We start from the raw sequence: 16,683 nt of genomic DNA, 5'->3' as shown, positions 1-16,683 counted from the left end.
GCATTCACCATACAGCACAAGGAGTTATAGTGGTTCGGTGCTTAAAAACAACCACACCTACTCCACTCCCAAAATTACTACCCTCGTAATTTTAGCTTTCACTATAATAAGGTTTTCACAGGGTCACCTTAATAACTTGATATAGTTCCTTGTAATTTTCACGGACTATCACAATAAAAACCCTACTGAGATTTTCACAGGCTATCTTAGACAAAACCTTACTGAGATTTTCACAAGCTATCTCAAAAAATCTAAAAAGAATTTCAGAAAATATATTTATCTTTAAATGTAGAAGACGTAGTAGAAGCTTGTAGCAGAAGGACTTCTTTATTGGACGTAAATGTTGCAGTGTTCAATCAGACAAAAAGAGTCTAAGGTTCTATAGATTTTAAAAATGAAAAATCCAAATGCTACTTAATTCAATTCTCTTAGATTTCAAAGAAGAGTATAAATTAATCTCTTAGATTAAGACTAAAATGATCTTGAGAAAAAGGGAATTGAATAAGCTATAAAACAAAATGTATAAATACCAATAGATAGCTTTGCCGAGGATTTGAGCTTCTCTCTCTCTTGTAGAAGGATTACAATAATTTTTCGTTGTAATTTGAAATGAGAGAAAGCTTCAATTTATAGGCAAAGAAGTTGAATATTCGGCTAGCCTAAGACTGGCTTCGGTTAGCCGGAGTTCACCGGATTTGGTCCAACGGCCCTTTGATTGCGTGGGATAAGATTTATCCGAAATTCAGCTGGCTCGAGGACAAATTCGGCTGGCCGAATTCCTGCGAATTCCAAAAGATAGCATTACTGGAATTTCACCCAAACTTTCTTAGGCATGCTGAATTTCAAGCTTAGGTTAGCCGAACCAGAACTTAGGCTAGCCGAATTTTTAACAGAAGTTGTTATTTTGCTCAAGCTTGAAGTTAAGCTGGACAAATTCCAGAGTAAAAATACTTATAAAAACCCAATATAATGAATTTTTAAAAGCACATATTCTTAAGGTCTTTCTAGGGTTATACCACCTGAGATATATAAAATAAAATAAAATAAAAAGATTTGAGTCACATTGTCTTGAACTTTGTCTTGAACTACGGGCGACGATTTCTTTGAGAAGATGTGTCGATCTTAACTTGATCATAAGCTGATCTTCAAGTTCTACCTTGAAGAAGCGCTTTTGTCTTATGAAATTTGATAATCTATGTGTGTTTAACATAATAGACATTGAAGCTAGAGATCCAGAATTTCTGAAAAATGTCTTTACTAGGAAGATTGGATCCGTAGAAATAAAAAGGAACTAGTGGGTCTTATATTTCTTCAATTAGTAGAAGCATAAATGTGATTAGTGAAGTAAAACTAGAACCTAGAAGGAGAGTTTGATCGATCAATGCTCGATTGATTGATAGAAGGAGTCATTTTTTTACCATTGGAACTTGATTCCTTTATAAAGGGCTACGACATTTGGGCATTTGGATGGGTTTTGGGGGCAATAAAAGCATATGTGATTCCCCACTCATATCCCTTATCCTAAGCCTCTAAACCTATGAGATTTGATTCATGTTTTTGAGCTTTGCCACTCTAATAAGGATTCCAACCTTTATGCTGGAACACAATTTCTACATTCTTATAGATCTTAGACATGAACTAATAGTCAAATCCTTATCTAAACCCTCTAGGACACCCATCTAGGTGAATTCCTTTAGTTGTACGAGATTCACCATCCTCCCTTGCCTTGGTCACCTCAATGGCATATCACATGCAAGGTGAATGTTCATAAGAGCTAAAGCATTGGCATCAACGAACGAGGGAAGAATTGAGGACCAAATTCAAGCACGGGAGAGATTTGAAGAAGCAACTCAAGTAAGCCACTACAACAGGACTCTATTCGACAAGTAAGTTGTCAAGTGCGAGTCCATACACTCTTTTCTTGTGTAGGATTGAGTGTAAGAGTTTGTGATCCAAACTTGATAGGTTCTTGTGTAAGACCTACGCTCTTGTATAAGGCCAAATTCATTGACATGGGTGTGTACGTGGTCCATTGGGCACGGGCACATACGTGTTAGTCTCCATGGGAACCTTCGTCAGGAGTGTACATAGGCTATTTGATTAGGACCGTTAGTGATTGTTGGTTAGCCGATAAAAAACCAACTTAGTCTTCGTGGGAGCCACCGACACAAGTGAATACATGGGAAAGTTCTTGTATAGGCCTCCGACGGGAGTGTACACTTGTAAAGGTTAGAGGTGAACCTGATTTAATACCTTCGATACTGAATTGTGGTACACTCGATGAGAGTATGTCTGTCGGGAGTGGAATAGGTAAACCAAACCACTATACATGCTTATGTTTGCGATTATGAATGTTTGCAATTCTAGTTCATGCTTTTGTAATTATTTAGTTAAACTATATGAATGTTTGAATCGGATTGTATGCTGGGCCCTTAACTTATAAGCACACACAAGCTCACTCTCCCTTATAGACTAGTTGCTTGAATTGACATATCTTTTGTAATCTATGTGATTGGACCCTTTTTGGGTTGGAAACCTTAGCGTTATTTACCTTACTTAGTTTTAATTGGTTAATTGATTTTAGTAGGCGATTGTGCTTCTAAGGATAGAATTTTAAATTGATCCTAATCATCCACCTCTTAAACTTAGCCATTATTCTATTGGTCTGTCAAGCTTCTGCACACACAGTGGTGGACTATTCCGCCACATAATTTCATTTTACCATATATGCAATGTTCATATACATTAAAATCAATACTTTTAAATGCATGAATCAAACACTGATCATAAAGCTCATTCATACTTCACTCACTCATGTGGCCTAGTCACGCATGCTACAAATGTGTAGACGTGGATTCCACTACAAACGTCGTAGCTCCACCCGATACGGTATTCACAATCAGCTTGTAAAGGTTACCACTTCATTGTGCCTTCATAACAATGAGTGTCCCCTTTGGAACTTTTAGAACACGATCAAATCCAGTGAACTTGCACCTAAGTACCTCGAGAACACCTATAGATATCATATTCTTCCTTTGATCAAGAATGTGTCTCACATTTGTCAGTATACACTCCATCCCATCAAACATTTTAATGTGCACCGAATCAATACCGGCAACTTTACAGCTAAAGTCATTGCCCATATACACATGGCTACTATCGTACTTGCTATAACTTGTGGACCAACTCGATGAAAGGTCATGTGGTACGAAGGTCCCGAATCCAAAATCCACTCGTTGCTGAGATACCCGGATTTGGATGCAGTTAAAACGTCACAACCACCCACCTCCTCACTGGATTCCGTTGCGTTGGCCTCCTTTAGGGCCTATTTGGATTCGTTTATTAGCAGGCATTGTATGGTATTAAGGGTCCTGATTTGACTTGTATGCTGTTTGGTTTGGAATTGAAATGCTAAGAATACAATGTGCGCAAATACATACAAAATCTAAAATTTTCAAATGGTGGTAGAGCGTTGTCATTAGACTCTATTGCTAGGCGTACTCTCTCTTCAATGCACTGTAATATCGTGCGAGAGAATTCTGAGAAACGTAGAAGCTTTATCTCCAGGGGGAGAACGACGAGTATTCTACACCAGCAGCTCCTACGCTCATCACCATCATTGTGCATGCCGCCATCCAGTGACTGTTTCTTCCCTTCCGATGGTACTGTTACAGTAACAGCGGCCAGGATAACCTCCTTGAGGATGTTGCTGGTTGGAAATCGGTCATTCACACCACCTACCTCTAAGACAGAAGGGCGATCATACAGGTATGATCATCTCTCTTCCGGTGGGATCTGTGCTCGTTTGGAAGTGTAACTATTTGTCGATTTATGTTTCAATGTTGCATCACCCTCTTCGTTTGCAAAAGCCCCTTTTGTGCTGATGGCATTTTTATGGTCAGCCGTATACACCTCTATGTTGTCAACCCCCTATTCCCTATCCAGCCATGCCTATACCACTGAGGGGGAGAAATTGAGGAAAATATCAAGTCGTCAAATCCAACTAAGGATTTTGCAAAATCCGTCTTGGAGGGGTGGAGTATTGGAAAGGATGGATACATGCCACCCAGAATCAGATAGTGGATTCTGTCTGTAGCTTGCAGAAATTTTAAAATTTGGAATGCTTCTGTTTATAAATACCCACAGTCGTATAATCTTTGCAAAACATTCTGTATTTGGAAATATTTATGTTCTCCTAAGGCTCTCCATCTACCAGCTTGATCTCTCTTTAAGGTATTACACTTCTAAAACCCCTTTTCTATTAAAATGCACGCTTTCGTATATGTCTACCATTTTCAGCACTAAAGTCTTTGTAAACTGTTATGCGAGACCAGTGTAGGATTTCCTCTGATAACATTGTTATATGCCTAGTTATAATTTCAGCTGTAAGGTTATATGCGGTTGTACTGAGATTTTCAGTGGTAGCTTCATGCTATCAGAGCACGCATTTTTAATTGTCATCTCTTTAATCAAATGTTTTAATTGTCAAAACAAACCCTAACCCTTACAACTAATCATGCGCCAATACAGACATTAGAAGTCTTGCAACTCTCAGTGCAATATTTTCAAGTCTCTACAATCTCTAATTCAGAGAACAGGTATGTGAATACTGATTTTGATATTCCCATGTTTATCAGAATGTATGATGTTCATTGAGAGGTACTTAAATCAAAATAATTATGTGTATATCAGAAACTTTATAAGATACATGTAGACAGTAAATCAAGTGCTTCAAGTAATCGATGATGATCAACTGGTTGGATAAACAACTATAAACGCATAATCATGATTGTATAAATAAATGTAAATAGATATTCTGATTTGCTTAAATAACTGAAAACACATATTCATGTATGGTGACATAACTGTAAACAGATAGTGAATCCAAAGCTTAAATATTTGTAAACAAATATTCATGCATCAAAAAAATTATACAAGTGTTGTGATTCATGCTTGTAGACCCTGAACTTGGAAGTTCATGATTGGATGTGTAAGTGTAAGTAGATTCATTTCTATTGTAAACAGATTCATTTCTGTTTATATAACTATAAACAGATATTCATGATTCAATATGTCTATTGTATGTTTGATTCATGTTTCATTCAACTACATTCAGAGATGCATGCTTCGTTCAACTGTAAGAAGAGATTCATGCTTCATTCAACTGTAAAAAGAGATCATGCTTCATTCAATTGAAAAAAAAAATGTAAATAGATAATGATTTGGTTTGCATAAAAACAGATGCACCACATACTTTCCAGCTTCTCTGTTTTGACTGTTAAATATCATTTGCATATTTTTCTATAATTTTTATAGTTCATTGTAATTTCCATTTAGATAAGTTTTATCTACAATAATCTTATGGCTTCCGATAGTGGGGAAAATAGTGATGAAAAGTCCTCTGCTAGTGAATGAACTGAGAGTGAAGTAGCTGCAGCATTAACAGCCATTGCAACCTCTGCATGTATAATGGGCGCTGCTGAATATTATCGTCATTACTGTATTAAGGCAAAGCAGAAGGATTGTCACATTGATAGGGATAGATTTATCAATGGCATAATAAGAAAAAGCGATGTTGATTGTCTTGTGCAGCTGATAATGTGCAGGGACAATTTTTTCAAATTATGTTCATTGTTGAGAGATCGCAAACTCCTATCCAATACGAGGAGGTGTAGTATGAAAGAGCAGGTTGTAATGTTCTTATATACTATTGGACACAATGTACGTAATCGTGTGATTGGTCATCGATTTACAAGATCTGGTGAGACTGTGAGCAGATACTTTACTAGGGTGTTGGATGCTATTATCGGTCTATATCCAAAATATGTGTTCCCTGGATTACACACACCCAAAGAAATATCCAATAATCCTCTATGGAGTGCATATTTTCAGGTAATATTATACAAGTGTTAGATGTCGTAGGTGAGAATTATACGTGGTAAAAGGAAATAACTGATCATGTGGCACACCTTTGATTGTAGGGCTGTATCGGTGCCCTAGATGTCACCCATATCCCGGCTTATTTGTCAATAGAAACGAACTCAACTTTCAGAAATAGGAAAGGATTTCTGTCTCAAAATGTTCTTGCTGCATGTACTTTCGATATGAAATTTGTGTACGTGCTTGCTGGCTGGGTTGGTTCCGCATCTGATGCACGTGTCTTACAAAATGCATTAATCCATCGCCCAGAATGTTTTCTGATTCCTCATGGTAATCATATATAGGGGGTGTTTCTTTACATTTTAAGAGTTTATTTATGAAACATAATGATAAAATGTCTTGTAATGTGTAGGAAAATATTATATCGTTGATGCTGGATATGCACATTCGCCAGGGTTTATGGCCCCCTATCGAGGTGTGCGATATCATTTGAATGAGTTCCGGACTGGAAGAAAGCCTGTCAATCAAAATAAACTTTTCAATTATCGCTACGCCCAGTTACAAAATGTCATAGAGTGGTCTTTTGGGCTTTTAAAAGGCTGCTTTCCTATCCTACATACTCCTCCCCAGTTCAAGTTTAAAACTCAAGTTAAAATTGTCGTAGCTTGTTGTATCCTTCATAATTTCATTCATATTAGTGGTGATGACGAACTGGCTGAGGTAGTAGAGGATAGTGGAGACAATACAGAAGATGTTTCACCATCCCCTTTAGAGATAACTAGCATGGAGGAAGGACGAGCTTTATCTCAGGTGACGGATCGCGGTCGGGAAGAGTGGGCGAGGAAAAGTGTAACGACCTGAAAATCGGGGGTCGAGTAAAAGTCCAACTCCCGAGTTCCAACGCATCAACATATTTAATGATGATTAAATGTTGTCTATGTTAGTACATTAATCATGAGTGGGATTATACCAAAACAGTAATTCATACTCCAGATCAATTCATATAACGCAAGTGGAAGACTGAAAAATGTATATAAACGTGTATGAACCAAAAGATCATGATCGATCTCCAGAGTATGAATACATCACTGAGTCATCACATATATGTAATAGCTCAAACAGTTTAACTATAAAAATAAACCCTGTAGCCCCGTCGATCCGGATGGCCTAGGCGAAACCCCTGGAGAACTGCATATACGAGAACTCGTCCTGATCATCATAGTAATCAGGCTCCGCCTCCTGAGTCGCATCATCATCTGCAACTAAGACAGAGTCTGGTGGGTGTTCAGAACACCGTTCCAGAATATGGGAGTGAGTGATCAACTCAGTGGAACAATAAAGCAAAGGTTAATATGTTATCAATTCAGTTAAGCAGTAATGATAATGCAATACAAGCAAACATTCCTAAGTACTGTGATTAATGCAAGAATGATATGAATAATGATGCATGCCCTCGCCTACGCTCCATCAGCGACTTCATCTTACGATCGCACATGCAACACTACCACAGTGCTTGACCTGCTACGCCAAACGCACGCGTAATGTGGTGCATGAGCATGATTACCAAGTTCTTATTAGTCATTTTCATACAGCAGGATTGGGAAGCTAAGGTACCTCCCTTGTATCAATTCTCAAACAATAATCCATTCTAGGGTCGTCAATCCTAGTAAATCTCATACGATGATACGGTTCTAGGTCGCTGCAAAGGGCTCGTCAGGCCTAGTGTACTCTTATTACTACATAAGGGCTCGTCGCCTCTACGCAGTCTTAGTGTACGCTTGAGGTCACTACAAAGGGCTCGTCACCTTATCAGTGTAGGCCGACAACTCGAATATAGTGTCTCATACCACCGTATTCGGCTCACGAGTCTGGGTTGCTCACTGGTCACTACGGGGAGACTCGTCACCCTAGCGTAGGCCGACAGCTCGACCACGGTGTCCCATACCACCATGCCCGGCTCATGAGTCTTAGCGGATCGAGGTACCAAGGTTAACGGGGTTTTACTAGTGAGTTTGGTACCTTAAATTCAAGCAGTAGCGTCCATACATGATGAACATACAATAGGGCCAATCGGGTTACTTGACGAGCTCGACTGGTACGAGCGCACGTTGAGTTAATCGACATGAAGTGCGTAAGCACTCCGTGTGGCCTAACCACTACCGACAACCAAGGTACGACTCGTGTTCATTGAACACGTCCTATGTGGCGAGACTAATCATACAAGCAAATCAGAACAGTAATGGATCAACAATTCCAATCATACAAGCATGTGAGCATTGATGGATTTCAACTTAAACATGAATTCACACATAAGTAGTGTCTAAGTTAAGTAGTCAAAGAATGTAAGTTAAATGGAGAAAATCATACACATCGTTAAGGTAGTTGAGAATATCTTCTCAACGCCCATAAAAAGTACAATATATTACACACTTATTCATTTAGACATTTCTACAAACACTTAGACTCCACATCCCAACATACATGACGTATGTTGGTGATAACACATATTAGGACCAATCCTTTCGCCAAGGAGTTGTTACACATACAGCTAGCACAAACACATGACAACAAATCATGGCAAATACTTGTTCATATTTCATACGTATACGATACTTTCTACATATACATGGAATACACAAATCTCAATATAGTTCATATATATCAGAAACGCAATACAAACATCGCATTTTGCATGTGAAATTGCACCCACAACAGTACTAAACCATTAACCAACATTGAAAGCCTTGAAAACCATAACCTATATGTTTAAAGTCTGCACCTTTCGCCGGTAGACTTGTAATGAACTCAGTTTAAAGCTAAGTCTTTGTCTACAGTAGATTTGGCAACCTATAGGATAAATTAGGTTAGTTATTTGATAACCTACATTATCAGAAACCCTAGAACAGATTAAGGTTAGGTTTTCTTACCTAAGAACGGAATGGAATTCGCCGGAATATCGATCCAGTAGCGATGAATAAGCATGGGAAGAGGTAGGGTAGAATACCAAGAATCTTCTCCAAGTTCTCTCTCACTTTCTCTCTCTTTACTCTCTTCTCTCTCCTAGGATTTTTCTCAAATTCGTATGGAGTGAATAAGAGAGGGTTTAAGGTCCTTATATAGGCCCAGATTTGATGGAAATGGCCCCAGGGCCAAGGTATACTTAGGTTATAACCAAATATGGGTCGTTCCGGTCCAACGGAGCACTTCTGGTGGCCCCTTTTCCACGCGTGGTCAGACTTAAGCTCCCTGACCATGGATCTAGGTCAGGCTGAGGTTTCGTACCGATCAGACTTACAGATCAGCCGTGGCGGACCAGTTTCAGTTCAGCGGTCACGGTCACTCGATCAGGGCCACAAGTACATCGACATGTGTGGGACATTTCTCCTGATCTGAGGGCGTATTTGGATCAGATTCTGACGGTCTAAATCCTTATATTTGGCCCGCAAGCGACACGACTCAGATTACTTAAATTCGAATTTTTATTTCTAAATATTTTCACATTTCTCACCCTCTTCGCTTCGGGCTCAAGTTGTGCATTTCTAAACATAATTAGGAGTTGATTTTCGAGGGAGTTGTCAAGTCTAGTAATGCAGTCATAACTGTATAATTTCAGGGTAATCGAACTTTCGACGTGCGGTCCAGGTCCGATACGGAGTTTCGGTGTGCTCCTGAGAGCAACTGGGTTTTGAGATGGATTCTAGATTTCAGGGTAATGTAGCGTCAATGATTCTGCACATTTTTGGTCTTGCAGATCATATTTAAAGTGATTAGTGCTAATTTCATAAGCACTCTAGTTTAGCACTTGCTAATATTAACTTAATTTCTAAAGGATTTGGTTCTGGATGATTACTGCCTGAGGTGGTACTCGGATCTTAGTACGGATTTTTTCGAGACGTTACAAAAAGAGACGAGATATCTAAGAGAATGTGGAATGACAGTCTTCCACGCACCAGACAAAGTATTTAGTTTTCATTGATTATGTACTGATCTGCTATGATTATAGCAGCAATATTTTAACTCATTTTTACTTTTAATGTGGATGTTATGATTAGATAGACTATAAACTTTTTATGTTCCCTCATGAATCATTAAATGTGTGCATCTTCCGAATGCTCCTGTCATATTGCTATTAATTTGTTATGGTTGTAGGTCAAATGAATTTCCTGAGGAGCACCACGAAGGATCCGAGGAATAAAAACGTCGAGTCATCACCTTCAAATAGGGGTGGTCATCTAGCCATGAGTCCAAGATCACCAACACAACTTTTTTCAACTCCAAAAAAAATTGTCACGTCCTCAAGGAAAGGGCCCTCACCAAAGGGTATATCTACCCCAAGGCGTAGGACAACCTCTACGAGTAAAATAAGTAGAGTACAATGGTCCGACATTATGGACAATTCGTTGGTAGTTTCCTTTGTTGAACAAGTCAATCTCGGCCTTAAGAGTGATATCGGGTTTAAACCCGAGGCCTACAAGGCAACCATCAAAGAAATCCATGATAGTTGTGGCATTTTACTTGAAAATCGTCACATATCTAATCGCCTGCGGACCTCAAAGAGATTATATTGGGCTATAAAAGACCTGCTCAATGCATCTGGTTTTGGGTGGGATGAAGACAGAAAGATGGTTGTCGCTACCGATGATGTCTGGGATGGATATATCGCGGTAAGATTTATGAATTTTTTTCTTTCAATTCCACAAAGTTCTGAAATTTAATATATGATGTTTAATATATTGTCTTTGTGCGTACAATCACACCCCTATGCTGAACAAGTGCGTGGAAACCACATTGACAGATGGGATGACTTGGCGTTTATATTCGGCAATGAATGTGCACATGGTTCATATACAAGCAAGCACTCTTCACATATTTCAGGGAAGCGGCGCAATCATAACGAATTGAATTCTGTGACGAATCTGATGAGCATGCTTCTAATACTGTACGACTCTCATCCGATGATGAGGATGATCAGGGGACTACTCCCCGCACTCGCGATGTCGATTGATCCACAAAAAGGGCAATGGGTTATAATAAAAGCCCAATGGAGACAACGTCAAGATCTCGTCACAGTCGCACAGATGCAAGTGACAATAGCCATCATAGGAAGGTAAGTCGAGTGAACAAATAGAGGACAGGATGGGGAAAGTGGCAAAAGCTGTAAAGACCCTGACCATAACTATAACACAGGGCAAGAGCATGACGCGTGTGCAGCGGCTCTTGAGGATACTTGAGGACGTGGATGGTCTTAACAGTGAGGAACAGATTCGGGCTGCAAGGGTGCTGCGGTCCGATTTAGTAAGTGTTGGGTATTTTATGAAGATGGGACACGAAAGAAGAAAGGAATGGATACAAAAAGTTATCCTTCCTCGGAGTGGCCAGGAGTGAATTTGGGTCACTTATCATATATTTCTTGACAATGGTGTTTTGGACATTACTTTCTTTTTGCTAGATGGGTGTGGTTACTATTTTATCCGGTCCATACATAGAGCGGTCTTTTAGGATATAATTTTAATACTGTGGATGTTTAAATTGTTGTTGGATCAGTAATTCTGATGAGAAACTTGACCTTCCTATATTGATTGTGTTGTATATATGAGAATGTTGCAGGTTTTAATGTAGGTCAAATGGGTCATGTTGCAGGTTTTAATGCAGGTTGAATGGATCATGCAATTTGTGCATGATTTATGTTGATTAGTAGGAATTGTGGCAGTTAGGTGTGGCTACTGAACTATTCCAAAGTCTGCTTATAATGTTGCATGTTTAACATTCTTACTACTACATTTCTGGCATGAATCATCCTGCTAGTTAGGGAGTTTTGGTTCTCAGTTTTGTGCTGATAGGCAGATAATCTTCACATATTTGATAATGATACTGTTCTGCTACTCATGGAGTTTTGGTTCCCAGATTTATTATGGTAGGTAGATAATTTTCACATATTTGTACTTATACAGTTCTGTTACCTAGGGAGTTATGGTTTCCAGATTTGTTATGATAGGCAGATAATCTGCACATATTTGTACTGATACAGTTCTGCTACCCAGGGAGTTATGATTCCTAGATATGTTATTGTAGGCAGATAATCTGCACATATTTGTATTGATACAATTTTGCTACTCAGGGAGTTATGGTTCCTATATTTGTTATGATAGACAGATAACTTTCATATATTGCTATTGTTACAGTTATGCTAGTTTGGGAGTTTTGGTTTCCAGATTTGTTATGTGAGACAGATAACCTTGACAGGTTTTGAGTGATACAGTTCTACTGGATAGGAAAATCTGGTTCCCAGATTTGTAATATTGGTTCAGTTGTCTACCACTACTAATAGTTGGTTTGGATAATATTGGCAGGTTAATGTTGAATTACAGTTTCCGATTCACAGGATTTCCGATACACTCTTGTTTTGAATCTTTCGATAGGTATTATTGACATTATATCGCTGAATGAGAGCTATTTGAATTAGTTTCATACTAATATACTTCTGACCTCATTAATCTAACATACCATCCCTTTCATTTTGCCTGCTTCTTATTCATATTGTCAAGATATTTGGTAAACATCAATCTCCTTTTACACCGACAAACTGCACGTTTACCATTGCAGGAAAAATGAAGAAAAATTTTTACGTGGTGTTTGTCGGAAGGAAACTCGGGATATATGAGTCGTGGGAAGAATGCAAGGCACAAGTTCATAGATTTAGTGGGTGCAAATATAAGTCTTTAACATGTTGTGAAGATACCATGATTGCATGGAATCAATACAAGGTTGGTTGATATTCTTAAAAAAATCGTACGTTTTAAGATTTGATAGTTAAAGCAATTATTATTAAATCTTACTAGTATCGTATTAACAGAGAATATACTTTGTTTACTATTTCATTTAGGTCATCGCCATCGATAGAGCAGCCGAAGAAACACCTGGAGGTCGGCATGTCAGTGCATCAAGTCATCCCGCGATGATGGACAGTGGGACGTTTGTAGAAACGCCCATAGAGCGAACCATAACAGGTGACATTGGATCAGAAGAAGACAGGCATGAAAGGGTGACAACTGATGGTGTAGGAAATGAACCAGTCATCGATTGTCCGCTTGTTGGCTTGCTGCTTAGTCTGTTCATATTGTTTGCGGCTGGCAGAGAGTTTTTTTTTGTCGTTGTTTATGTGGCTGTCCAGAGAAGCCAATTTCAGTTTCAGTCTGAATCTTTTTTAGTTGTGGAAGACTGTTTTAGAGTAATTTGTTAAGGATCGTAATGACATTTTTTGTGTGTATATATATATTATATAGCATTTTTTTAGGAACATACTATAATTCCGATTTTTCCAGTGACTTTCATTCGAGTATGAAAAATCGGATCAGATGTGTGATGAGCGTTTTACTTATTACATTGAATATTTTGCTATGATTTTTATTTTAAAATTATGCATCAATTTTTTCCTTACTCTATGACACAAAGGTGGACCCCAGATTAGGTTCCTGTGCTAGTAACCCAGGTGGGCCTCACTATTATGTTACTTTGTAGATCAGATCCCTCCATCGGTTGCTTGATTTTGTCGGATTCAATATCGGCAGTTGGGCCTCACTAACGTGAACCCTATGGATGGTTGGACAGGAATACTCAATAACGAACATGTTGGACGGCTAGGATTAATGATATCAACTGACGGTGGGCACTAGCTCTTATGAAATGGATGTTGAATTTCAAAAAATCATTCCATACAGATGTTGTATGAAGGTACAATACACAGGCCTAATACGTTGTATCCAAACATTGCATAGTATAAGAAATTGTATGCTTGCCTGAACAATACCTCCTATCTAAACATTGAATAATGGCATGCTGATTAGGATGTATTCTAAAAATCTTTCAATGTATGCATGAACAATACTCGGATATAATACAATACATCCTAATATACGAATCCAAACAGGCCCTTAGTGATTCATCTGATTTCTCTGCTTTCTGGGCTTTAGGATTCCAACGATCCTTCTTCATATGCCCCAAAGTTCCATAGTTCCAGCGTGCACTTCATCTTCCATTTGCCCTTAGACTTGGACCTAGATCGCGAATTTTCCTTCTTCCGCTCAGAAACTCTTCCCCTAGCAACTAACACATATGTAGAGGAACCCCTGTCACCATCCTTCTTTCTCAGCTACTTCGAATGAAGGGTTGAGATAACGGTTTTGACGTCAATGGTCTCCCTACCGTGGCACATAATGTTTACGACACTCGTGTACAACTCTGGATGAGAATTAAATAGGATTAGGGCTCGGTCTTCTTCATCGATCTTCACCTTCACACTTATCAACTTGCAAAGTAGTTGATTAGATGTGCTAATGTGTTCATTAAGATCCGACCCTTCTGTCATCTTCAGATTATAGAATTACTTATTCAGATACAACTGATTTGAGAGAGATTTCGTCACGTACAGGCTTTTTAACTTCATCTAAAGTCTCATGGTGGTCTTCTGATCAACGACATTATAAAAGATGTCATCCACCAAACATAATTGGATCGATGTAATCACCCTCTGATCAAGTTCTTCCCACTCCTCATTGCTCATAGTCGCAGGACGCTTCATTATGCCAATGAGTCCCTATTGTAATCCTTGCTAAACTAGAATGCCTCTCGTCTTTACTTTTCATATTTCAACGTTATTTTTACCGGTGAACTTTTCTGTCTCATACTTCGCGTTCGATCATTTCATCGTCATGTTTCATATTCAAACTCGAATGTAATGTAAAGCTTTGATACCACTTGTTGGGAGTCGTGAAAGCAAACCCCAAATTCGAATCACACAGACGAAAGATAAACCGAAACAAAGCAATACAGAAAACTCACAATTTTATATGAAAATACCCTTGCGGGAAAAAACCATGACATAAAGCGACACACAATCCACTATGAAAAAGAAAGTACAAGAGATATATCAACTTATAAATATATAAACTCAAGTTTTCTCCATTCAACATCCTAAAAATGATTTTGCTTTCCTTGTTCTCTCACGTTCTTATCTAATCATGTATTACACCCATATATAATGTTACACCTGGAATAGAAAACAAATCCGCATAATTACGCAAAACTGTGCGCGCTGTTGATCAAAGCATCAATTGATCGGCATCGATCGAGCTCTCATGTTCGATCAATTGAACATGCTCAAAATTGCCCAGAGAGCCAATATAAAATTTCTGGATTATGTCGATCGCTCGAACCTCCAAGGTCAGTTGATCGAACCTGTACAAAACTGTCCAAATACCATCTATTTAATTCGGAGTTTATTTAATTGATCGAGCAATCTATTCGATTGATTAAAATCCTCTGTTTCTCCATAGAAGACACGCTGACAACAACATAAGGGAATCCAACATTTCTTACTTCTGAGAACAAATGTATTGTAAACGTGACACAAATTCATGTCAGTTCGGTCGTCCAAATCATTATCCACTGTTGTCCAATTGGAGGCTAATCAAATTGCCCCTTACAAAATACACGGATGCAAGTTCCAAATTCATTAGGTGATACCATTGGTTAACACTCAGTGTGATTTGTTTCCTCTGTTTTCTGGATATCTTTATTCGTAAGATGGACCCACAATTTTAACGGTCTAGAATGCCACACGTGTATTACTTAGAATAGAGTAGACTGTTCTAAGTTTGGTCATGCATCTACAATCTGTGGCAGACATGTGCATGATATGATCCGCGTACAAAATGGGCCAAGTGTCTACTCTGAATATAGGCTGTTGGAAACTTTCTAACCCTCTGTTTTTATAATAGGATATGGTTGAGATCTCAAAGGAGCCTAACTTAGCGTGTTCTAGTGTGGGCTTTTGTTGTATGAATTAAGTTCTTAACCATTCATATCCGAGTCAATACTATGCCGTGTTGTGCTTTAGTCACAGAAGTGGTGATCCGTAGAAAGGGAAACTTTGACTAAAGTGTAAGCCATTAGGGTGTGGAAAAGATTATGATTAATCAGATTGCAACTCTCATTCTTTAAAAAGGATTACTTAGACTAGAGGTGAGAGTGGATGCCGTCACAAGAATGAGCCGTTGATATTGAATGGTATTGAATTGTATTAGATGGGATTAACATCATTATTACACTATGATTGCATGTCTAAAAATACCATGGTATTGTATCCATCTAATCCCATGTTTGGGATAATAATTTTGCTATTGAAAATGCCCGATTAAGCAAAATCATGTTTGGTGGGCCATGAAATTGTAATCAATGGACAAAATTCACAACGGATGTCGGATGTCATTCACTGATACACATATATAACTAGTATGTCGTGTGTAAATGGTGTACATGCATGGACAACATGAATAAACACATGCATTAATGTGAGGCCACATGTGTAGTGAATTTCAAAATTTACAGAATTCCTGCATGAGATCAAATGCTATTCCGTGGAACTAAATGCAATTCCATTCCGCTTAATCCCAACCCTTCCCATCCTCCCCAAATGCTAGATGGAAGTGCATGTATCAAATGCAATTCTATCCCACTTAGGGGGTGTTTGGCACATGGTATTGGGAAGGATTAGGTGGGATGGGATTCAAAAAATATAATTATCATGTAAGGCAGGGATTGTTCCCTATTACCATGGGATAAGCCTAATTCCATGTTATGTTTATAATAAGGTGGAATTCACTCTTTAGTACATTGAATAGATATACCTACCATCATTTGAAACTATTGACAATAACATATATGTGTTATATCCAAACCTTCATTTGTTTTGTAACTTCATTTTATGGCATGGGCTTAAAAATAAGGTAGATCTAAAACTTATGT

The sequence above is a fragment of the Magnolia sinica genome, chromosome 5 (assembly GCF_029962835.1).
Source record: "Magnolia sinica isolate HGM2019 chromosome 5, MsV1, whole genome shotgun sequence".
Lineage (NCBI taxonomy): Eukaryota > Viridiplantae > Streptophyta > Magnoliopsida > Magnoliales > Magnoliaceae > Magnolia > Magnolia sinica.
Note: the sequence above shows the minus strand (reverse complement) of the source record.